This window comes from Asparagus officinalis, chromosome 1 (assembly GCF_001876935.1).
Source record: "Asparagus officinalis chromosome 1, Aspof.V1, whole genome shotgun sequence".
NCBI lineage: Eukaryota > Viridiplantae > Streptophyta > Magnoliopsida > Asparagales > Asparagaceae > Asparagus > Asparagus officinalis.
In genome coordinates this window covers 69,722,769-69,744,189 of record NC_033794.1, presented here as the reverse complement: position 1 = coordinate 69,744,189, position 21,421 = coordinate 69,722,769, and positions in this window count along the sequence as shown.

The window sequence follows — 21,421 nt, the reverse complement described above, 5'->3', positions numbered from 1 at the left end:
TCGGGCATTCGATCCTTCAGCTGACTCAATTCATGGTTGGAGGGAAAATACTCCTGATATAACATCTGACCCATGGGCAAGCCAGAAATCTTATGCATCTCATGGAGAGCCAAGCCCAACTCTCCGTGCCTAGTCAGAAAGGTATTCGAATCCGGATTATAAAGCTCACATAGGGCAAAGAAATGCTTCGCACTAACAGGTAAACCATGCATGGTGGCACAAATGGCTGCATAAAGACCGCAAGCGTGCAACTCCTCGCTCCATCGGCTCAAGACGTACTTCGTCATACGAGCCCACCAAAACTTGTCCAAAGAATGGACCCAACCATAGAATCTGTGGCGCGGTGCAGGCATCTCCCGTCCTAAGTTAGCGAGGCGATTCCTCAAAGTGGAAGCAGAGAGTACTCCAGGACGCAGTCCAACAATGTGATTCCTGCTTGAACCAGGAACTGCCTGATGAGTAATGTAGCCGCAGTGAACACTCTCATGCTCCTCTGTCAAACGCCACGACATCTCCCGTTTCACAGCCTGACGCCTGAGCTCAGTCAAAGAACGATGTCGAGGAATCTTCGGCAAATACAGGAAACTACTGCCAGTCTTATGAAGCCACTGCTCGGCTTCAATAAACCATCGGGATCTCTGGTAGAGTCGCCAAACAAGAAGTCAGTCTTCCTGAGGGACTGAACGGAACCGGCATCCTGCACGAGAGGCGCATCTGTAATCAGCTGGTGAAGGGCTCGATGTCCACCTTCCTTCACCACTTGGGCAACCTCTGTCGACGTGCCCGGAACAAACTGGGAAGCAGGTGGAATCGGCGAAAAATCATCAGACGTCGAATAATATTCGTCACGACGCCCATTCACCGCATGCGATGAAAAGGCTCCGGAAGGATATTCCACTGAAAACAAGCAATTAAGTGTTTGTTAGTCTCAGATATAAAAGGAAATTGAACTCATCTTACAAATTGGTAAGATAGAGTCATTACCTTATAAAGGGCGAGACGATTTGGCCACATTGCGCATTTATAAGATAGGGTATATCGACAATATATCCCTGCCTTAAAAAAGAGGGCTAATTTGTAAAATTTTGAATATGCAAAAAGTAGCTCACCAGCATATGAAGGAAGCACGCCGTCAGCCGATGCAGCAGGGGAACGACCTCTCGAGACTCGCGACATAATGACCTACAAAATAAATCAAGAGGTCAGATCTAGAAAAAATCCTCTTTTTATTGCAATCCTACCCCCTGAAAGATAAGCTCGAGGTGCCAAATCATAATCCTAACCCTCGCGTGCAATCCCACAAGTTCATAAATTAAATTAAGCATAAAAAAATACTAAAATTATGGAAGATATACCTGAGGGAAAGCGTTAAAATTATGGAAGATATCCCTGAGGGAAAGCTCGAAGATCCAATAAAAATTAGATCTTGAAAAGTGCTCGAACCACGCGCTCGAGGGGCCTGAGAGAAATTCTAAAAATGGAAGTTTCGAGGGATTTCTCAGTCAAAGATCTAAAGGAATGCTAGATCTAAGACGGATATCAAGTCTTGGATGAGAACGGATGCTCGAGGGGAGAGAAAAGCAAAAAAGAGGCTAAGGGGGGGGCGGCCCTAGGTGAGGGAAAAGAAAAAAAAACCCTTTTATAGGGTGAACCGGCCTTGAACCAGACCGAACCGAACCGGACCGGACCGGTTTTGAACCGGAATCTAAATTGAAGCTGAACCGAGTGTCGAAACGACTTCAAATCGACCGACGATTAAGCCCATCATTTATTCACTCCTCTCCCATTTGTTCGGAAGAGTCGGAGGATTTTTTGAGCCTAATTACTGCCTTTCTTGGGTCATTATCAGACCGGTTCAATTCATTTGGGCACAGAAATTACTCCAATAAGGTATATGAGTATAAAATGTTCCCTAATTTTCGTTGAGAAGTTCCTGGAGGATGTTTTCATAAATATTCTTAAGGATAACTCAACAACACGACGCCGGACAACGCGTTGCAGATAAAGACTCGACGCCAACAATCGATGGTCAGCTAAAGATTAACAAATCAGGAATCGACTTCAAGTTTAAAATTCCGACAACGGTCAAACAATAAATGCAGTACCGGAACTCTTACGGACATTCGACAAAGCACCGAATAGCCTAGAGAATTGAAGGAATCAAGAACAGAAGCCATTCCAAGGTCCCGTTACACCGACTGAAGGTTGGGACAATCATATCCAAAGTATTCCAGACTCTTCTATAAAAGAACGAGACTGAAATACTTTGGAGGGGGTATCTGTAGGCATATAAAATTGCTTATAGGTCCCTTAGCACAGCTCGGCACAAACCGACGAACCAACGAGGCGACGAATCACACGTAAGCAACGGAATAAATCCATTCGCGTTCGGAATCAAGCCAAGTGTTGAAGAGTCAACGAGTGATCCAACCAAAGACAAACTCGGACGAATCACGATCGAATCAAGATCAGTTTCGGACTCGAACTCAGAAGCAGATTTACTGCCAAATCAGAAGCGGATTTACTGCCAAATCAGATCAACAAAATCAGAATCTAAGTCAACCGAATCACGGACAGAACCGAGAAACGGATACAGCACAAAACGAAGGAAAACAGCAAACCCAGAGGGCTCGGCCGAAACCGAGCCACCTCTAGGTGGCTCGGCTTACTGCCAAATCAGAAGCGGATTTACTGCCAAATCAGATCAACAAAATCAGAATCTAAGTCAACCGAATCACGGACAGAACCGAGAAACGGATACAGCGCAAAACGACGGAAAACAGCAAACCCAGAGGGGCTCGGCCAAAACCGAGCCGCCTCAAGGTGGCTCGGCCAAAGCCGAGCCACCCTGAGGTGGCTCGGTGGCCGCCGAGCCACCCTGAGGTGGCTCGGTGGCCGAGCCACCTTGAGGTGGCCGGCCCAGAGCCGAGCCACCTCAAGGTGGCCGGCTGCACTGTGCCCAAGGCACAGTGAGGGTAGCCTATAAATAGCCCCCCCTATGTTCATTTGAAAGGTTGGACTTTTGAGAGCCGAAACTCTGCCGGATTGAAGATCGAGCTTAGAGTTTTGAAGACTTGAAGACTTGGACATCCAGATCTGATCCTCGGCGAGCATCCACGTCACAAAAGGCAGGAGTTCGAGAGAGGGGAAGAACAGATCTGAGATCTACACGAGATCACACTCCGGATCTAAGCTTGGTCTTAGATCCCGAGATCCGAGCGATTATTTCCTTAGTGAACTAATCCCTCCCGGCTATTATTCCCTTCGTGGAATAATACCCGTCAAATCGTGTAGATCCGACCGGATCTAGATCGCGCGGTGTTTATTTTCTTTGATTTCGTTGTAACCGGATCTAAAAAAGACCGGATCTTTTGTAACCACAAAAAGTTGTTATTTTGAGACCACAATGACATCAATGAAGAAAACGATTTTCCCCGCGAACACCAACTATAATAATACAAAGCATACACTACACACAAAATTAACCACAACAAAACAAAACCAATACTAATCATTAAACTAATTCATCAAAAGGTTAATAAATATACACAAGTATTAATCATAACGTATAAATAAATTATAATCTTAACACATACAAATCACACAATACGCAAATCACACGCAACATAATAAAACATCGCATGATTAATCAAAAAGTATAATATGCAATCAAAATTAATAGAAGTACAAATAATTGAAAATGCATGTATGAATACAAATACACAGAATCAGAAAATATACTTGATCAATCATTTTCAAAAGATATCATTGAGGCAAGTAATGAGTATAAATAATAAGAATGATGTAAGTAAAACATAAAGAGAATGAACATATATTTGAAAGAGATTGCACAGGCATAAAGAAGCATGTATATTGTAAATAAAATAGTTGATATGTATCAAATTATAAAATAACATAACATCTACGCATAGACAAAAATATAAGTATCAGTCAACATAGTTTAAAAACAAAGAAGTCAATAACGAATATACAATTATAGAAAATATAATATCAACATGATATTATTGATATAGTATCATAAGACAAGATAACATAGTGTTAAAATATAATCAATAATACAGAATTAACAAAATAGAACAAAATAAATAATCACACAAAAATATAATATGAAATATAAATACGTAATTCAAACAATTGTCAATCACTAGAACATGTGATAAGGTATATTAACTCAACAATATAAATAATTAAAAGAAGAGTATAAAAAAGATAAAAGATAAATAAATCTCAATAAAATATAAATCACTCATGCATAAGCAGATGATAAACATGATAAAACACAAAAATATAAAAAAACACAATACAAATAATAAATGAGTCATATATAAGCAAAAGCAAAAGAAACATTTGATGGTATGTAAGCAAAACAAAATAGCAAGGAATCAAACAAAACAAAATAGCAAGGAATCAAACATACATATAGTTTAGACAAACATAATAGACAACATAAAGAGATATGAAAATAATAAAAATTAAATCACAATAGAATATCATACAATTAGTTAGTAGAATAGACATTCAAGATATACACAAATATAATTATAAACAAACACATGAATGCAATCAGCAAATTATATTCAACCAAATAAGACATATAAGACACAAATTCTGAAAAATAAAAATTTTCTATTATGTTAAAAATGTTCAAAGATGGTATTATAGTAACATATGTTTAAAGCAGTCAAAACATAAACGCACGTAATGAAGCATAGATATAATAAACAGTAAAGATAGAACATGATGATAATAAACAACGAAAGTACAAAAATACAGATATATAGATAAATAAATATCAATATTCAAAGAGTCATAAACAAATGCAGCACATAATATTACTAGAAAAGCACAAGATATAAGACAAGAACGTAGAACAAATCATGCAAAAGGACAATAAGGATTATAATAAGGTATACAGAATATACATAATCACAATTTAAAATAGCATTAAGTAAAAGAAATAAACATAGATAGAAACACATCAATACATATAGACAAACAAACAGAGATAAATCATAATAATAATTAATAGCAAAATGAAACGATACACGATAATTATTAGTATATAAACAGTTATATAGCACAAAGTAAACAATACAAAATCATAGACATGTTCAAAGAAACACAAATAGAATCAAAGCATAAAAACAAAAGATACCAAAGCAAAATAGGTAAACAAGATATAGAAATATATGATGTGTATAACAAATATAATCATCATGTATAATAAGTGTTAAAATAAAAACATATATATAATAATAAGCATATAAAAAGTCTGAATACTCATAGTACTAATCATGCTAACAAGATAAATTATGATGAAAACAATCACAAAATATTATATGATAAAAATAAACATAAGAGTAAACAAGTGATTCAAAATAAACATATTATATAAAACATAATAAGGACATAATTATATATGTATTCGACAAACAATATAATAAATCAGAAATATTAGTAATATTCATAAGGTAAAATAATAAATATAAACAAGATACAACAATAATAATTATTACTGTATAAAATCATTCAGATATAGCAATATATTGTATAGTAGTCAAAAACCACATAAATACGATCAGTATAAAAATACATAAATAAAGATGTATAATACATAAAACATGAACTATGAAAGATAAAATAGAATTATAAACAATGAAAACATAAGAATGGTATAAATTCGTATAATAAAACACCGATATTTTGTAAATAAATATACCATGAATGATTGATAAACATGTGAACATAAACACTGATAATACATAAAACAGAACACGATTAAACACAATTGATACTAGAAATAACGAATGATTATAAATCAATAAAAAATATACATTGTAAATAAATAATCTACGTGAATACACTATAATAAAAAGAGAATAGTAAGTATAAAAGAATGAACAAATAAAACACAACATAAGTAAACAAAAATAATGAATAGAGAATGAACAACCACCAATAACACAATAAAAGGACATAAAAATCTAAAAACGATATAAAATAAATACTAAAAAATTAATATGCGTATACAATGAATATTGCCGCAATGACAAAATAATACATATCGAAAATGAAGCAACAAACAAAAAATATGCAATTGTACTATTAACAACGCATGAGTAAATACCATGCATACCCACAAACGCTATTTAGAGTTATCTTTATATTAATTATAAAAGAATAATAATTAATAATACGAGATAATGTAACAAACACATATATAATTAATAACTCAAATTCCAAACCTGACAATATGAATAATTGCTTGAATATCAAAATAGAAATACATTGCTCTTAGAAATAACAAAACCAATGTGAATATACTAAAACAACTTAAACAAGACAAAACAGACTGATAAGAAAACTATGTACTAAAAAGATTGTGAGTTGAATAAATAAAGAGTAAGAATGTAATGTATATGTAGAATATCAAAATCATGAACTTATTAATATATATCACTAAAAATATGAACAATATATAATAATCTAAAACATAAGTAAATAATAGATGGTATGACAGAAAAAACACACACATACACAATTTAGATATGTAAAAATATATTTAAACATAAGAAAATAATCTGAATATCAGCTATGCTATGTGATGTATATGTGAAATCTAGAGTAATGTGAAACACTTAATGAACGTGATTTGAACAATTGAAAATGTATAAGTAATAATTTTCATTAGACTATGTTACTTATACATTTTTAATAAAAACATACAATATAACACTGTGTATAATACATAAAATAATGTAATAAATAATACAGAAATCAATACAATCAAGCGATACATAAGTCAAATCAAAGAAAACATAGTTGTAAAAATAATAACACATAAACTAATGACCGGTATGAGGAAAGAGAAGTTAACAAAGAGAGTGTAGTCGGGAAGTGACGAGACAAGAAACAGTGGGAAGTTCCGGAGTCAAAAGTGATAAAGTATGGACTAAGATATAATTTGTCAAGACACTAAGATAAGGGCTAAGTATAGTCTTACGGATGAATTATGATATGTGTATAAATTATTCATTATATTATCACTAGTGGAAACTCGGGACCGTGACCTGCATGGGCCACCATAAAACCTGTCACGCCCCGCTTCCTAAAATACAAGAGAATCGGAACGTAAACAAGCCCACGACGTATTAAACTAAGGAGAAATAAGTACTAGACCTTCTAGTCAATCTAATACGCTAAGTGTCAAGCAATATAAAACAAAGGTACATGTCCCCGATCACAGTAGCGAGAATATAATAAACAACTCAGAACAAAATAATACATATCACAATTGAAATATTATCCCAGACATAATATTCGGGTCAACATGCCCTTATACAAACTATCCAATTGAATACTAAAGGAATATAAAATACATCGATCAAGCGGGAATGGAAAGTGCTACAAAAAAACTGAAAGGAGTAACTAAGCTTCGACTTCTTCTTCTGCTCGGTCTACAAAGTACTCCTCCTGCTGAAACTACTCTGACTCTGGCGTGTCTCTAAGCTAGTCTTCTTCGTCCTCTAAATCTGACATATAACCCGAGAGAACAGGAGTACGTCAGTGTGTATGGCACACGACAAGATCCCAAAAGGAAGAATAGAAACGGTCTGAGACACGAAGAGAGAGAGTAGAGAGAGTATGATGTATTTATAAATGAAAGTAATAGAATTATGCACCATAAGTATGATCATCTATAGGACCGGATTAAATTATAATCAATACATTGTGATTTAGATTTGCAATCATCCGAGATCACTCATGAACTATAGATATCCTGTTTATATTATATGAATAACTCAACATATTCCCTGACCGTAACGCGGATCAATCAGCTGCTACTAAAGTAATAGGATTTGGTCACGTGGAACTTCCGAGTCCGTACGTTTCTAGAGAACGCCTCTCACAATTTCCACATCATTCGTGTCAATATATTTACCAAAAGTCGTTATACGAGTATGGTAATAATAATTACTTGTAATATATATATATTCATAGACTAGACTAACCAGGAACAGCGTGAAGTACGTGGGATCACGACGCTGAAGTAATTCAAATCCACAAATAAGCCGAAAACCTTATGTATTTATGGTGTGTTAGGGTTTTAGTAAAATAATTGTAGAATAATCAAATTTGTTTTAAAATTTATAGGGCGGATCATATTAAACCTTTAATTGTAACGTTGCATATCAATAGTGATTTTAAGCCGGACTTCGATTACTCTGAGTTGAGATAGATAAGGAAATTACAATAACTGGTTCCTATCTCACAAGAATTCCATTAATCACCAAGGTAAAGGGTGAGAGGCGGTTCAACTTAGCTTACTATCATTAAAGGAACCTTTCTCACTCACATATATATAATATAAATAATACTAATTCACTATAGTAAATGTATAACCATCTATTCCAATATATAGGATGGTTCAAAATGTTAGCGCAGTATTTTGGAAGTGAGAACTGAGAATTAATTAACAGAAAATATAGAGATCTTTCATAACAGGAATGCACATTAAATATTAATTATAAATATAACTAATTTACATAACGGCAAAAGTATTTTATCTCAGAGATAAGGATGTGCCACTACTTAATTTATTATAATTACCTAACTCAATGATAATCTTATGGAAATACAACTTAGTGTAATAACTACTAAGCAAGACAACTTTGTGTGTATAAATCATACGCAAAAATTTCTACTAAGTTAAGAGAGACTCGGGGAAGAACATAATCTTTCGAAAAGATTAACTGGCCAACAGACTTAACTTCCCAGTAGAGAGATAAACTTGTTATTCATATCTCATAATTAAGAGATATCCGCACAATTAAATTTATGTGTAAGAAATTATGTCAATACAAGAAAAATTCACTGACGGTACATTCACGGATTCATCGTTGACTCATACTATAGTTGGGATAGTAGAGTTTTAGAATATGAGCATTAGTATGTCCGAATATTAACTATATTTGTCATACTTTACTCATATCTCAAACTATCTCTTTGTTGTTGTGTAAGATTATTGTGTGATACTCCATTAGATTAAATTTGCATTCCTAGTCGGAGATTATCAACTCTATCTTTGAAGGAATTGTTTCCACGCAGTTAAGTATACTCTGATGCACCAAAGTTCTAGCACCCAAAAATATTATTGACATTCCTTAAAGTTCTAATATTTTTACATATAAAAGATTCTAATAAATAGCAAATCTAATAATAATGAATATGCCCTATGATGCTTGTCATATAGATAACTGTACTAAATAGTAAAATTATCATCACATAAATTATTTTTAATATTAACCCACACGATATTTAACAAAGATAATTAAATACAAAACATTTGACTCATGACAAAATTATACTCTCTTAAGTTGGCACATTACAATTCATTTAATGGTATAGAATTTTAAAAGCGACTCGGAGAACAATAAAAATTATTAAATTACTAGAAAATCTATTACACGTAAGATAGAATATTTCATACTGGTAAGATCACTCGTGTTTAAAGTTATAGTTTAATATCAACTGTTATCCCCTATATTTCGAACTAATTATACCTATTCATTGGATAAATTATTACTAAATTATGTCTCTAATATTTAAAAATTTTCTACAATCATTTTGTAGCGACGGATACTACATTGTAATTATACGTAAACTGTCTAGATATTGTCCTGAGCATTATTCTCCAACTTTTATTTAAGTGTTTAAAATTTATAGGCACGGTAATATGAATTTAACTATTTATGGTGTATTCATGTTTTAATTTCTTCTTACTTTTAATTTAAGAAGCTGAGTCGATGAAACCCGTGTAAACAGATCCCCATCATATTTTTATGCTACTAGTCATTCAGCATCTAATTCCTTATTTTTAAGTAGGGGTTCTAAATTCATTTGGTAATTTGAAAAACTTGTATTTTCTCAATTCAGGTCAGTGTTATACATTCTACATTCTTACTCTATTTGCACCAACATACTAAGAGATCTAAGGAATCAATATTTCTCCTCTATACTTAAAGGAAATGATTAAACTATAGACCCATTCCTTTATTTTAAGGCACTAAATTTTAAACTTCTCTAGTCAGGCGACGACCGTATAGGTGCTGAGAATGTGAGTGACACGGTAATTTTCATTTTTTTAAGCGAACTTAGCAATGTTTTACTTCCGTCTGTACAGTTTCTCACCGACACTTAACATACTAACACAGCTGTGATCATCATATGTTTATTAGTATATCACTCAGTCCATCACACATAGTTCACCATTATCATAGCTCACATTCTCTCACACACAGTTACTTCTACATATAAAATCAGACCAGCATTGGGTCCTTTATCACCACAATCTCCATCCTATTCAAACTTAGGGCTATTCATCATACTATTATTCATCAATAAAGTATCACGGACTATATATTAGCATAACAGTTTTATCTATATGTTAATGTAATTATTGCATCACTTTTTAGTTCATAAATTTTTAAGCCAATGGGACTATGCCTAAACGAGGCCAAGGCCTGTGGAAAGGCGGCGGCGCCGCTGCTAGAGGTGATCAGACGGGGCTGGAGGCGAGTAGAGCAGATTTGATGGAATGGGGGCAAATCTAGAGGGTTGGACGAACGGCGACTGAAAAGGCGACGGTGCTGTTGGTAGACTTGTGTGATGACTGCGACGTGGGTATGGCGATGGGTGCTGGGGTGGAAGAGTGGGGAGGCATCCAGTGAGAGGAGCCGGCGGAGAGAGAAGGAGAGGGGTCTGGAGGGCCGCAGCGGTTCTGGCGGAGGGAGCTGCAAGATGTCGGGGAAGAGAGGAGATAGTTGAGGGTGTGAGCGCTGTAAGGAATGAGAACAGCTGTTTGGTAGGCAGAGGCGAACGTCTGGTCGAGAAGAAAGGAGATAGGAGGCGGCTACACGGGTGGGGTGCTGTAGGGACATACGTCGTTGCTGGTGCAGGAGTCTGAGGTGGGAACGACAACAATGGGGTAGGTGCTGGAGCGCTGCTGAGGTGGCGTAATGAAGGGTTCTAAGGGAGGAGGAGTTGAGGAGTGGGAGAATGCGGTGGTGTGGCTATGGGTTGCTTGGAAGAAGAGAGAGAAGAGAGATGAAGTTGGATCTGAGGGATTTGGGTTAAGTAGGAGAGAGAGAGAGAGAGAGAGAGAGAGAGAGAGAGAGTTAGCGACGCTGGTGAGAGGAGAGAGGGATGAGAACGAGTGAGAGGAGAGAGAGAGAGGGTTTATAAAGGTTTAGGGTTAGGGGTTAAATAATTAAGAATAATTAAGAAAAATAATTGGAAAAATAGGAATAATTAGGAAAAAGATTATAATTAAAACAATACTTATAATAACAATAACAATAATACAATAAATATTACAAGTTAATTTATAATTATCAAAATTATTAAATAAATATAAAATCGGATTTTTAAATCATAGAAAATCCTAGAAAATCGAGAAAATATAAATACTCTTTTAAAAATAATAATTTAATATTTAAAATATCAAAAAAATTATTTTAACTAGTATCGAAAATTCATGATCATTACAAATCCTTACATTGAGAAATCCATACTTAATCTCCTATTTGATAACTGACATCAATAGTTTAGCGCTCACCAGAGGGCCTCTTTTTCTTCTTTGTACAAGATGGCTGGTTTTGATCATCCAAGCCAATCTTCCATTCCATCCATTGAAGAAACACATATGAGCTATGTCACTCAAGCCCAACTAGAGGAATCCTTAAATAAATTTCCCAATCTCTTCAGCAATAGTTCGCTTCCTTCATGAGTGAATTCCTCAGCCAGATTCCTCCGCTGTAGCCTTCTCCGTCATACATATCTCCTCTTCCTGTGGGTCTGACATTTATTCCTCCTCCTTCTCCTCCTGTGGGTTAGGTCGAGCGACAAGAGCAAGAGGATTACGCCGAATACACCTCTTCCCCGCTTCGCCAGCAGACTCATTTTGTCGCTCCTCCTTAGCAACCTCAGCAATATGTGGAGGCAATGAGGGAAAACCCCAGCTTCAGCCATGGCGACCAAACCATGAGCGCATTGCATGGACAGCATCGTGTAGCCCCAGATATCCTCACGTTGCTCTGATTCCCTCCACTACTAACCTTGTGTCTGGTTACGACCCATACATTTAACACTGTAGCAGACACTATCAAGGGGAATGCTCCACACACCGACTGAATCATGAACGCTCCATGTGCCATGTTCAAGATGCTATATATTAAGAAGTATAAAGGCGAGGGAGAGCTAGCGGAGCATGCACATAATTTTTAAGCATGCAGTGACCAAGCCGATCATCTATGGAGCATTTTCCTGTCACCTTGACGAGAAGCGCTAAGATGTGGTGGAACTCTCTAGACAAAAATTTCATCCATAGTTTTGAGCAGCTCAGAAAAAAATTTGTACACCACTTTTTGGGTGATTCCAAGCAAAAGAATTCCTCCCATGTCTTGCCACAAATGAGATAGAAACTGAGCCTACAAGAAGGGGCCAAAGAAGCAGCGGTAGCAACAACAACGACAGAAGTCGAGCACTCTCCAAAAGAGAAGACGGAGAAGGATCCCCTTAGAATTGACTCTATGTCGAGCAAAGCCGACAAGAGAGACCAAAGGAAAGAGGTGGCCAAGAGGCCAGCCCTCACTTCTCTCAATACCTCTCTCTCGTAAGCCCTCTACTTGGTCCAGAAAGAAGGATATCTCAATTCTACTCCTCCCCACATGAAGGTGGACCCATGATTTAGAGACATCAAACAATACTGTCGGTATCACAAGGATCACGACCATCACATTAATGATTGTAGAGTCCTCCGAAGGGATATCAAAGACTTGATACAAAAGGGGTTTCTAAAGAAACCCATTTCTCGAAAAAATAGAGGAGAGCTCACTCTAGAGAAGTCAGGGAGGAGGTCTCGATCAAGATCACACCATCCCTAGCAAGACAAATAACCCAAAGATATAGGTAGCCGGGGCATCATCAACACCATCAGTGACATCCCAGCAGCAGGAGGAATGTCTAATAACGCTAGGAAGAAATATGCTCGACGAGCATTGGATATCAACCTATGTGAGAAGAAACCTAGGATAGATCAGCCTATTTTCTTTAGCAAAGCTGATTTAAAAGGCATAAAGACACCTCATGATGATCCTCTCATTATTTCGGCTGAGATTAATAGCTTTCAGGTCAAAAAAATCTTGGTTGATATTGGGAGCTCCACTGTTATCCTGTTCATGACCGCCTTCAATCAAATGGGCATTAATAAGTCAAAATTGTAGCCTTGCCAAGGTCTCCTCATTGGGTTCACAGGACGCTCGCTCCTACGAGAATGGCTAATTACTCTCCCCTAGTGGTTGGTGTATATCCTCACCAATCCACTGCTAAAACTCAATTTGTGTTGATGGACATGAAGTCTACTTACAACATTATTCTCGAAAGAACATCCTTGAATAACCTTCAATGAGTCCCTTCCACAGACCACTAGATAATAAAGTTCCCTACCCCAGAGAGAGTCGGGTTTGTGAGGAGCAATCAACGAGAGGCTAGATCTGTTAGATCCTTTGTTTTCATGATGATTTACAAACACCATTATTAGTGCTAATTATTTTTTGAGCTATATTGTAGATCACATATTATTAGCACCTTATATGAAGGATTGGATGAAAAATGAGCTATAACGACAATATCTAAGGAGGTGGAGGCAAAGTGATAAAGCAAAGCTTTCAAGAGCACTATATGCATGAGAAGCTTCATCAACATAAGAGCAAATATCAAGACTCAAGCCATGTACTCATATATGAGGGATATTTGCTATTTTATTTTCTCTCTAGTACTTAATATAGGCAAGAGGCTTGTTGATTACATTTGAAGCTCATGGGATAACACACTTGCACATTTTCAAAACTCGTATTTTAGTACTTTTGCTAAAATGATGATTTTCACACATACGAGGAGATTTTTGCAAAATTCCTTCTCAAACAAGTTTATCAAAATATTTATAAACTATTCCCAAAGTTTTACATTTTTTGGAGTTTATTTACTATTTTTAACAGAGCCTTGAAACTCAAATTTAAAATCAATTCAGGCTAATAACCTGTTATTAGTCGACTGGCCAGTTGACTAATGATATCAGTTAACTGATGGGTTGACTGATGAAAGTGCCTACAATCATGAAAAAGTTTTTATTCTGTTTTGGTCGACTGACCAGTCGACTGACGAGTTATCAGTCGACTAAAAAATGATCGTTAGTCAACTGATGAGCTGGTATTTGAATACAACGTTCAGCTCATTAGTCGACTGATGCTTCCCGTCAGACGATTGATAAGCAGTCTAACGACTAGTTTTGTACAGAATCTGTTTCTCGGTTTTGGGAGATTTTTGCTGATTCCTTGGGGTTTTGGCTGTTGTCTTCTCTTCCCATAAATACCCAACAACCCTAACTACTTCAGCACATAAGCTTTCATTACAAATCTATTGTGTTTGAGTTTATTGTTTTCAAAGAGCTTCAACTTTCATTTGCTTTCACTATATCAAAGCCCACATTCCAAGCTTCAATTGTAATCTCCTCTCTTGCCATAGGGCTACTGTAAAGAGAGAGCTTTTCTTCGATTTACTACTGTTGTGAGCTTGATCTCATGGAGATCTACTGTGTGGTTGTGAGATCTCGGTGGAGATCGTTGTGTAGAAGAAGTTCTGGCTTCCAAACCGGGTGTGTAGTGGATTTCTCCTTAAGAGTGGGAGTGGGAACGTAAGTCAGTGGACCGAACCTCGTGAACATACCGCGTGTCATCAATTGACTAACTATCTCTATCCTTACTCTCTTTTATTGTCATTGCATTTCATATTTGTGTGTGTCTTGTTGGAATATCTTTTAATTGCATACTATTTGTCCATAAACCCTATTCACCCCCCTCTAGGACCTTTCAATTGGTATCAGAGCAAGGTATCTACTGTTTGTTAGGCTTAGACCCCTTAGAGAAAAGATCTAAATGGAGGCTTCAATGAATATGCATATGCTAGAAGGACAATCCACCATTAGGCCATCCCTTTTCATCGCTAGCAACTTTGCTTATTGGAAAGCTAGGATGAGAATTTATTTACAATGCATTGACCTTGATATCCTAGACATTATGGAGAAAAAAATGTGTCAAGAAGCTTAGCAGTGAAATGACCGAGGATGAGAAGAACTTAGCTAACCTTAATATTAAGGCTATGAATGCACTAATTTATGGTCTTGCCCCCAATGAATATAAGAGAGTTTCTACATGTACAATCGCACACGAAATTTGGGAGAAGTTATGCATATCATGAGGGAACCCCCCAAGTGAAGGAGTCTAAGATTAGTGGACTCATGCATGATTATGAACTATTTGAAATGCTTCCAAGTGAATCTATTTACTCTATGTTTTCTCATTTCACTAATATTATAAATGAATTACATGGTCTTGACAAGGTCTTGGAGAATCAAGAGACGAGGTACAAAATTCTTCGCTCTTTGACGCCGGCTTGGGAACCTAAAGCTATGGCCATCAAAGAAGCACATGATCTATCTACTCTCACTCTTGATGGACTTATTGGCAAGCTCAAGGTCCATGAGAAGAAGGTTAAGGAGAAGGAAGAAGCACCCCCAAAGGCAACCGAAGAGCCACCCCAAAAATCAAAGTCCATAGCTCTCAAGGGAGCAATTGACGATTCATCCTCCTCGGATAGTGAAGATGATATCTCTAAAGAAGTGGCACACCTCTCTAGAAGGATATCAAGACTAATCAAAATGAACAAAAATTTCAAAAATCGATCTAACAACAAATTTTCTCCTCGTATAGGTAAATTCTTTGAATGCAACGAACCGGGACACTTAGCCAAGGATTGTCCCAAGCTCAAGGAGAAGTATTAGAAATACAAGAAGAAGAAGGCTATGTATGCCGTTTGGGATGAGTCTGAACCAAGCGAATCGGATAGTGATGATGAGGGCGCCAATATTGCTCTTCATGACCGGAACATTTGTTTTATGGCTCATGAAGATGAGGTACAACCCGAAATCGAAAGTGAATCTCTTTATATGCAATGTGAATTAGAAGCGGCTTTAGAAGAATTAAATTTTGAATTTGAAAAATTAGCAAAAGAATATTCTTCATTCAAAAAATTACATATTTCTTGTGATTTTAAGTTTGAGCAACTACAATCTTCTCTTGCTCTAAAAGATGAAATGATAGGAGATCTAGACTTTGAAAACAAACAACTAAGATCTTAAGTTGAGAGATTAGAAATTGAAAATAATAGAATTAAATCTAATCATGTTTACTCTAGTCATCATCATGTTGATAGAAAATGGTATCAATCTCATGCTCCTACATACAAGAAAAAGTTTTTGTGCACATATTGTATGAAATATGGCCATATTTCTACTCATTGTAGTATTAAAAATAACATTGATCATTATGAGTTAATATGGGTACCCAAGGGTACCAAAAATACTAACACTCAAGGACCCAAAGCTTGAGTACCTAAAGGTTCTACAACTTGTTTGTATGTAGGGAACGTCACACACAAGATGTAAGGAGTTGTGATACTTTGATAGTGGTTGCTCTCATCATATGACGGGAAATAAAGAATTTTTTGTAACCCTATCAAGGATTGAAGGAGGCAATGTATCCTTTGGTGGCGGAGAGAAAGATAAAATCATAGGGATTGGTACTATTGGTAAGATACCTTCTCCCGTAATTGAAGATGTATATTTTGTTAAAGGTTTAAACCATAATATTCTTAGCGTTAGTCAATTAAGTGACAAAGGCTTTGACATCATATTTAAACCGGATAAATGTATTGTTAATAGAAATGGTAAAATTATTTTTGTTGCTTTTAGAAGATCTAATGTTTATATTTTTGAGATGAACAAGCTCTTAGATCAAGATGTAAAGTGCTTTACCGCGGTAGATGAGAATCCTTGGATTTGGCACAAGAGACTTGAACATGCTAACATAAAGCTTATATCTAAGCTACCTAAGAAGAATTTAGTAAGAGGGTCACCAAATCTAGCTTATATTAAGGATTCTGCTTGTGAGGAATGTGCCAAGGGTAAACAAACTAAAACTTTCTTTAAATCCATAAATGAGGTATTCACTTCTAAACCTTTACAATTATTACATCTTGATCTCTTTGGACCCATGCGTGCTGCCTCTCTAGGAGGAAAACACTATGTTTTTGTTATTATTGATGATTTCTCTCGTTTTACATGGCTATCAATTAGTTCTCTAGTTTATTATCCTATACATGATCATTTTAAGTGTAAGAGAATAATTTGCATAACATACAATTAGTTCTCTAGTTTATTATCCTATACATGATCATTTTAAGTGTAAGAGAATAATTTGCATAACATAAAGGAAATTAGACTAGTTTTTAAGTGTAAGAGAATAATTTGCATAACATAAAGGAAATTAGACTAGTTTCATATAATTCTAAGATTATTACAAAAATTAATTTCACATCTTAAGAAATAAAAGCAAGAAGGAAAAGAACTAGTTACAAAAAAAAAAAATCTAAACTATGAACAAGAAATAAATCTAACTACAAAGAATTAAAATCTAAACTACAAAATAAATTATAAAAATTAAATGCAAGAAAGTAAATCTACTCTACAAATTAAGGTGCAAAATAAAATAAAAAGACAAGAAAATAAATCTACACTACAAGCATGAATGTAAATCTAACTAATAAGCAATAATAAAGAAATTACTAAAAAGAAATAAAAGAGAAAAATAAAAGAAAAGCAAACCTTCAAACTTTTCTTCATCTCCATCATCATCATCCAACAAAGAGAAGAAGATTTGAAGTGGAGAATTTTTTTTATTAATTGTAACAAAAGTTACAAATTTAGAAGGTCTTCTTAATTAAGAGTAACCCCCCTCTCCAAATGGAGTTACAAAATTTTTTACACCTCTAACCCCTCACTCTCTATCCCTATTTATAGTAAACATCAGTGAATGAGAGCCAATGAATTAAAATCTTATTCAAAACAAGAAAATTTCAGCCATTAATCTGTAACAGAACGCCGATGGTATCGATACCAGCATCGATAGGGGTATCGATGATTAATCTGTAACAGAACGCCGATGGTATCGATACCAGCATCGATAGGGGTATCGATGCTGGCATCGATACGGGCATTGATGTCCCCATCGATGCTGGCATCGATGCCGTGTCCTCTCTGGTTGCTATCCGCTAAATTTGTTGTATTTGACTTTGGGCTTTTGGCTTTTGAGCTTTTGGGCTTCATACTTGTTTTCTTCATTAAATCAATGGGCTTTTGTTGAGAGATGTGATTTTTGAGATTTATTCTTCATTAACCTGTAATTAAAGATAAAAACAATTATTAGTGGCATATTTATTCCTATAAAATAGATAATAAGGGTATAAAATTATAATAAAATGTGATTATCAAGGTATGATAGGTAGTCTTCTTTATCTCACCGCTAGAAGGCCGGATATCATGTTTAGTGTTTGTGTATGTGCACGTTTTCAAGCTTCTCCGAAAAAGTCTCATTTGATTGCGGTTAAAAGGATTATAAAATACATTAACGACACCTTAGAACTTGGTTTGTTTTATCCTAAAAATATATCTTTTGATCTTTGTGGTTATTGTGATGCCAACTTTGCCGGTTGTAGGGTGGACCGCAAAAGTACGAGTGGTACTTGTTAATTTTTGGGTAACTTACTTGTACCTTGGGCATCCAAGAAACAAAATTGTGTTGTTTTGTCTAATACGGAAGTAGAATACATTACCGTCGGCTTATGTTGTGCATAACTTTTATGGATAAAACAAAATTTGGTTGATTTTGATTTACACTTTTATGATACAAAATTTTTTTTGTGATAACACTAGTGCTATCAATATTTCAAAAAATTCCGTTTTGCACTCTAGAACCAAACATATAGATGTACGGCATCACTTCTTGTGTGATCATGTTGAACGGAAAGATGTTTCCCTTGTTTATATTGACACCAAATCTCAATTAGCGGATATCTTTACCAAACCCTTTGTGAAGTTGATTTTTGCCATATTAGAAATGAATTAGGCATGTGTATCCTTTAAAAATATCTTTTTGTCTATTTTGTTTCTTTTTGATTCTTTGCTCTACCATTGTCATATTTTTTTATCCTAAAATGTCCAACCATGCTTAAGCACACACGGGTACCAAGAGGAGTGTAGAGGTGAGATACCGGGGTCATCCCAAGAGGAGTGGGTTAGGTGGTAATGCATAGAGGTAGGTTGTAATTCCTAACACTTAAGGGAGACACGGGTAGGCCAACACTTGAGATGCATTTGTGTGGTTTTTTTAGCATGCATATTGTCTTTATTTTACCCTATTTTTGATGGTGACAAAGGGGGAGAGAAATCTCCTCGTTTGTGCATATAGTAAGGGGAAGCCTTATAGATAGGGGAAGCAACTATCTATAAGTCAAATAATCTATTTTTACTTGCTCTTGCATAATGGTTGTTTGTCATCATCAAAAAGAGGAAGATTGTTAGATCCTTTGTTATTGATGATGATTTACAAACACCATTATTGGTGCTAATAGTTTATTGAGCTATATTGTAGATCACATATCATTAGCACCTTATATGAAGGATTGGATGGAAAATGAGCTATAATGACAATATCTAAGGAGGTGGAGGTAAAGTGATGAAGCAAAGCTTTCAAGAGAACTATATGCATGAGAAGCTTCATTGACATAAGAGCAAATATCAAGACTCAAGCCATGTACTCATATGTGAGGGATATTTGCTATTTTATTTTCTCACTTGTACTTAATGTAGGCAAGAGGCTTGTTGATTACATTTGAAGCTCATGGGATAACACACTTGCACATTTTCAAAACTCGTATTTTGGTACTTTTGCTAAAATGATGACTTTCATACATACGAGGACCTTTTTGCAAAATTCCTTCTCAAACAAGTTTATCAAAATATTTATAAACTATTCTCAAAGTTTTACATTTTTTGGAGTTTATTTACTATTTTTAACAGAGCCTTGAAACTCAATTTCAAAATCGATTCAGACTGATAACATGTTATCAATCGACTGGCCAGTCGACTGATGACATCAGTCGACTGATGGGTCAGTTAATGAAAGTGCCTGCAATCATCAAAAAGTTTCTGTTCTGTTTTGGTCGACTGACCAGTCGATTGAGGAGTTATCAGTCGACTAAAAAATGATCGTCAGTCGATTGATGAGCTGGTATTTGAATACAACGTTCAGCTCATCAGTCGACTGATGCTTCCCATCAATCGACTGATAAGCAGTCTAATGGCTAGTTTTGTACAAAATTTATTTCTTGGTTTTTGGGAGATTTTTGCTGATTCCTTGGGGTTTTGGCTGTTGTCTTCTCTTCCCATAAATACCCAACAACCCTAAATACTTCAGCACCTAAGCTTTCATTTCAAATCTCTTGTGTTTGAGTTTATTGTTTTCAAAGAGCTTCAACTTTCATTTGCTTTCACTATTTCAAAGCCCACATCCTAAGCTTCAATTGCAATCTCCTCTCTTGCCATAGGGCTACTGTAAAGAGAGAGCTTTACTTCGATTTACTACTGTTGTGAGCTTGATCTCGTGGAGATCTACTGTGTGGTTGTAAGATCTCGATGGAGATCGTTGCGTAGAAGAAGTTTTAGCTTCCAAACCGGGTATGTAATGGATTTCTCCTCAAGTGTGGGGAGCGAGGACGTAGGTCAACGGACCAAACATCGTGAACATACCGCGTGTCATCAATTGCTTTTTTATCTCTATCCCTACTCTCTTTTATTGTTATTGCATTTCATATTTGTGTGTGGCTTGTTGGAATATCTTCAATTGCATACTATTTGTCCATAAACCCTATTACCCCCCCTCTAGGGCCTTTCAAGATCATGTTGTCTGCTCATAATGAAAGAGAAATGAGTTTTGGAGACCTTGCCAATTGAGAAGATCTGCCTCCAAATGCAGAAAGAATTAGAACAGGAGCGGGCAACTCCCATAGAAGAATTATAAGAAGTAATAATTGACCTTGATGGATTGAGAAAGTCAAAATTGGGTCAGGCCTTGTTGAGCCCCAACGAGAGTTGTGACTGCCTTCATACGCGAAAATGCAGATGTGTTTGCTTGGAGACTGTAGGCAATAAAAATTGCCTTTATCCCTACATAACAACTTGGAACAAGCAAAAGAGCTTAAGGGTCCATCTCTGAAAAAGCAGGCCGACTCCCCGAGAGTCCACCCAACTCAGGCCGACTCCCCGAAGAGTCCAGTCCCCTAGACGACTCGAAGTGACAGAGACCCCCTCGTCGACTCGAAGGGCGGTATCAGTCCGCACTTCGAAGACCAAGTGGCCGAGACCCCCTCATCGACTCGAAGGATTGAG